The following is a 6,575-nucleotide window of genomic DNA, read 5'->3' on the forward strand; positions in this document are numbered from 1 at the left end:
TGGAAAGAGAGTAAGCATCATGCCAGGATAAAGAGAAATCAGCAGAATTGAAAAGGCAAGAACAGAAAAGACAATTGTAAATATTAATACTGAGGAGTGACCACGGCAGTAGCAACGATGAAGGGGCTACCAAGGCACTCCTTCCGAAGCTCCTACAGTTTGATGAAGCAGTGGGTGATATGGACGCATTTTTGGAATGCTTTGAATGATTCGCAAAATGTCATAAGTGGAGTGAGGACACATGGTCGGTAAGCCTGAGTCCTTTGTTGAGTGGTAAGGGGTTACAGGTATACAGTAGCATGCCACCAGATCAGGTTAACAATTATCATATATTGAAGAAGGCACTGTTGAAGAGATACGAGATGACAGAAGAGGGATTCAGAAGGGTGTTTAGAGAGTCATTTGGAACAGGGAGATTATCATGCCATACTGAAATGGTTATGTTTATAAAGGAGAGGGCCCCAAAGACTGGACTAGAGGTGACTGGTTTGGCAGAACAGTACTTGGAAGCTCATGGAGGGTCGACGGTGTATAGGACCACTACAAGAAGTAAAGGTAACTCAACGAGAGCCTTCCATCAGCAATACCAGAGGCAAGAATATCCACAAAGAGGTGAGAGTTTTAAGAGAAGGTATTTCATATGTCACAAGGAAGGCCATATTGCATGTAGCTGTAGAGAAGGTGCCAGAAAAAAGACAGTAGTGATAGAAGAGGTGAGGAGCAGTGAGGACTCTGGGAAGTATATACGGGTTGGATATGTGGGGAAGAACAGAGTGAGGGTATGGAGGGATACAGGATATCTTAGCAGCAGTAAGAATGGATCTTGTAGAAAGACACCTATTTACTGGAGTTATTCAGACGCTTGTATTGGCAGACGGTACAGTTAGGAAGTTTCCAGTGGCAGTAATAAAGGTTGATACTCCCTATTATGTCGGAGAAGCAGAGGTATTGTGCATGGAGGAGCCCTTAGCGGATTTGGTTGTTGGCAACTTACCAGGTGCCACCAAGGATCCCGACCCACAATGGAGGAGGGACGAAGCAGCAGCCGTAATGAAGAGGGCACAGAGGGTCAAATCTAAAGTTCCTACCCAACATTGGTAAAAAAATCTTGTAAAATTTATAGAAAATTCACTGGTTATATTGTTGCCAAACATTTTCTGTATAATTTACAGAGATTCTGTATATATTTTTACATAAAATATCTGTTGAAATAACAAATTGTTGGAAGATATTGGACGCTCCAACAACTTGTCCTTCAATACGAATTCGCAACTTTCGATTTACAGCAGGTACCTACTTTGCTTCTAGGTGAACAGGGACCAGGGGGACTAGGAAGAGTGCCCAAACAACTTCTGCCAGCCCGGGAATCGAACCCGTGACATTTTGCTTGCGAGGCAAGAGCGGTACCACTCCACCAGCGACCCCCCTCCATGTGATGATGTGGCGCTCTTTAAAATAATGTAAACAAACACGGACATACGACGAACGTGAAGCACAAACAACCGCCAACCGCATATTCAGTAATTACATATAGAAATAACAGCATTAACATGGAATTTTAAATGTTCTTTGCATCATGAAGTGTCTATAGTATAATAAAATGTCAGTTTATATTGATAATTAAACAAATTGAAACAGAGAAAGAGAGAGTCTGAAATATTTTACAGAACAAAAAAGTAAATCAAATTACTACGTTTTCCTGGTCGGAAATACAGAAAAAACACTTCCTGAACGCTGGCCGTTCTGGTCGGACGTGCTGGTTGCTCTCCTACACTTCCCTGGCTGGACACGTTCTGTCATGGCTGACGGAAGAGCTTCAACGAGCAGGTCGCTTACTAAAATGACTGAATCGAGTGGTGGATACAGCAGACACAGCAATGTAGCCCAGGGTACTGCTGGAGGACTGTTGTCGGATTTGGAGCTATCCACCAGCAGTGAATGTGAAGAACAAAAACCGTTTAAAGTTGTTAATAGCAAAAAGAAGAATAAAAGGAGGAATAGAGAAGGTACAAGCAGTGAAGATAATATTTCCCACGTGATGGATAAGCGAAAGAAAATTGATGGTGTGAGTCATTCTTCAACCATGGGAAACAATACATAGAACAGTCATGAAACAATACAAGAACAAGTCTGATGAAACAATACAAATTAACAATACATGAACAAATTAGCAATACACAAGTAAGTCATGAAGAGCAATCACATAGAACAGGTCGTGAAGAACAATGCATAGAACAAGTCAGCGAAACAATACATGAAACAAGTCATGAAACAATACATAGAACAGAGTCATGAAACAATACATAGAACAAGTCATGAGAAACAATACACAGAACAAGTCATGTGAAACAATACAAGAATTAAGTCATCAAAACAATACACAGAACAAGTCATGAAGCAATACACAGAACAAGTCATGAAACAATACATAGAACAAGTCATGAAACAATACACAGAACAAGTCATGAAACAATACACAGAACAAGTCATGAAAACAATACAAGAAGACAAGTCAGCAAACAATACATAGAACAAATCATGAAACAATCCATAGAACAGTCGTGAAACAATACATAGAACAAGTCGTGAAACAATACATAGAACAAGTCGTAAAAACAATACAGAGAACAGTCATGAAACAATACATAGAACAAGTCGTGAAACAATACATAGAACAAGTCATGAAACAATACCAAGACAAGTCATGAAACAATACATAGGTAAAGTCATGAAACAATACAGAACAAGTCTGGCAGAAACAACCACAAGAACAAGTCATGAAACAATACAGAGAACAAGTCATTGAAACAATACATAGAACAAGTCATGAAACAATACATAAGAACAAGTCGTGAAACAATACATAGGGTAAGTCGTGAAACAATACATAGAACAAATTGTGAAACAATACAGAAGAACAAGTCATGAAACAATGCATAGAACAAGTCGTGAAACTACATAGAATAAGTCATGAAGAGCAATACATAGAACAGAATGTGAAACAATACATAGAACAAGTCATGAGAGCAATACACTTAGAACAAGTCATGAAACAATACATAGAACAAGTCGTAAAAAACAATACAGAGAACAAGTCGTGAAACAATACACAAGAACAAGTCATGAAATACATAGAACAGAGTCATTGAAACAATCCATGACAAGGCAAGTCATGAGAACAATGCACAGAAACAAGTCATGAAACAATACAGAGACAAGTCATGGTAATACAGAGGAACAAGTCATGAAACAATGCATAGAACAAGTCCTTGAGGTAATACATAAGAACAAGTCATGAAACAATACATAGAACAAGTCATGAAACAATACATAGAACAAGTCATGAAACAATACCCAAGAAGAACAAGTCATGGAAACAATACATGGAACAAGTCATAAAACAATACATGAAACAGGTAGCAAACAATACATAGAACAGTCATGAAACAATACACAGAACAAGTCATTGAAACAATACACAGAACAAGTCATGAAACAATACACACAGAACAAGTCATGAGAGTAATACACAGAACAAGTCATGAAACAATACAGAACAAGTCGCAATGAAACAATACATAGAACAAGTCGTGAAACAATACAGAACAAGTCGTGAAGCAATACACAAGACAAGTCATGAAACAATACACAGAACAAGTCATGAAACAATACACAGAACAAGTCATGAAACAATACAAGAACAAGGTCAAAAACAATTACACAAGAACAAAAGTCATGACAATACACAGAACAAGTCGTGAGCAATACATAGAACCAAGTCATGAAAATGCATAGAACAAGTCATGAAACAATACAGAACAAGTCGTCAGAAACAATACAGAGAACAAGTCATGAAACATGCAAGAACAGGTGGCAAACAATACACAGAACAAGTCGTGAAACAATACACCAGAACAAATCATGAAACAATACATAGAATGAAGTCATGAGGAAACAATACTGAACAAGTCATGAAACAATACAGAAACAAGTCATGAAACAATACAGAAGAACAAGTCATGAAATAATACACAGAACAAGTCATGAAACAATACATATAGAACAAGTCATGAGCAATACAGAACAAGTCGTAAAACAATACGCAGAACAAGTCATGAAACAATACAGAGAACAAGTCATGAAACAATACACCAGAACAAGTCGTGAAACAATACACAGAACAAAGTCATGAAACAATACACAGAACAAGTCATGAAACAATACACAGAACAAGTCATGAAACAATACATAGAACAAGTCATGAAACAATACACACGACAAGTCTTCGTGAGAAGCAATACAGAATGAAGTCATGAAACAATACACAGAACAAGTCATGAAACAATACTAGAACAAGTCATGAAACAATACATAGAACAAGTCATGAAACAATACATAGAACAAGTCATGAAACAATACATAGAACAAGTCATGACACAATTCATAGGACAAGTCATGAAACAATTCATAGAACACATGAAACAATACATAGAACAAGTCATGAAACAATTCATAGAACAAGACATGAAACAATTCATAGAACAAGTCATGAAACAATACATAGAACAAGTCATGACACAATTCATAGGACAAGTCATGAAACAATACATAGAACAAGTCATGAAACAATTCATAGAACAAGTCATGAAACAATACATAGAACACATGAAACAATAAATAGAATAAGTCATGAAACAATACATAGAACACATGAAACAATACATAGAACAAGTCATGAAACAATTCATAGAACAAGTCATGAAACGATACATAGAACAAGTCATGAAACAATTCATAGAACACATGAAACAATACAAAGAACAAGTCATGAAACAATTCATAGAACAAGACATGAAACAATTCATAGAACCCATGAAACAATACATAGAACAAGTCATGAAACAATTCATAGAACAAGTCATGAAACAATACATAGAACAACTCATGAAACAATTCATAGAACAAGTCATGAAACAATACATAGAACACATGAAACAATACATAGAACAAGTCATGAAACAATACATAGAACAAGTCATGAAACAATTCATAGAACAAATGAAACAATACATAGAACAAGTCATGAAACAATTCATAGAACAAGTCATGAAACAATTCATAGAACAAGTCATGAAACAATACATAGAACACATGAAACAATACATAGAACAAGTCATGAAACAATACATAGAACAAGTAATGAAACAATTCATAGAACAAATGAAACAATACATAGAACAAGTCATGAAACAATACATAGAACAAGTCATGAAACAATACATAGAACAAGTCATGAAACAATTCATAGAACAAATGAAACAATACATAGAACAAGTCATGAAACAATTCATAGAACAAGTCATGAAACAATTCATAGAACAAGTCATGAACCAATACATAGAACACATGAAACAACAAATAGAATAAGCCATGAAAGAATACATAGAACACATGAAACAATACATAGAACAAGTCATGAAACAATTCATAGAACAAGTCATGAAACAATTCATAGAACACATGAAACAATACAAAGAACAAATCATGAAACAATACATAGAACAAGTCATGAAACAATTCATAGAACAAGTAATGAAACAATACATAGAACAAGTCATGAAACAATTCATAGAACAAGTCATGAAACAATTCATAGAACACATGAAACAATACATAGAACAAGTCATGAAACAATTCATAGAACAAGTCATGAAACAATACATAGAACAAGTCATGAAACAATTCATAGAACAAGTCATGAAACAATACATAGAGCAAGTCATGAAACAATACATAGAACAAGTCATGAAACAATTCATAGAACAAGTAATGAAACAATTCATAGAACAAGTCATGAAACAATACATAGAACAAGTCATGAAACAATTCATAGAACACATGAAACAATACATAGAACAAGTCATGAAACAATTCATAGAACAAGTCATGAAACAATACATAGAACAAGTCATGAAACAATTCATAGAACAAGTCATGAAACAATACATAGAGCAAGTCATGAAACAATACATAGAACAAGTCATGAAACAATTCATAGAACAAGTCATGAAACAATACATAGAACACATGAAATAATACATAGAACAAGTCATGAAACAATTCATAGAACAAGTCATGAAACAACACATAGAACAAGTCATGAAACAATTCATAGAACACATGAAACAATAAATAGAATAAGTCATGAAACAATACATAGAACAAGTCATGAAACAATAAATAGAACATATGAAACAATAAATAGAATAAGTCATGAAACAGTACATAGAACACGTCATGAAACAATTCATAGAACACATGAAACAATACATAGAACAAGTCATGAAACAATACATAGATCAAGTCATGACACAATTCATAGAACAAGTCATGAAACAATTTATAGAACACATGAAACAATACATAGAACAAGTCATGAAACAATACATAGATCAAGTCATGAAATAATTCATAGAACAAGTCATGAAACAATACATAGAACACATAAACAATAAAGATAATAAGTGATGAAACAATACCTAGAATACATGAAACAATACATAGAACAAGTCATG

The sequence above is a fragment of the Homarus americanus genome, unplaced genomic scaffold (genome assembly GCF_018991925.1).
Source record: "Homarus americanus isolate GMGI-L3 unplaced genomic scaffold, GMGI_Hamer_2.0 scaffold2539, whole genome shotgun sequence".
NCBI classification, from domain to species: domain Eukaryota; kingdom Metazoa; phylum Arthropoda; class Malacostraca; order Decapoda; family Nephropidae; genus Homarus; species Homarus americanus.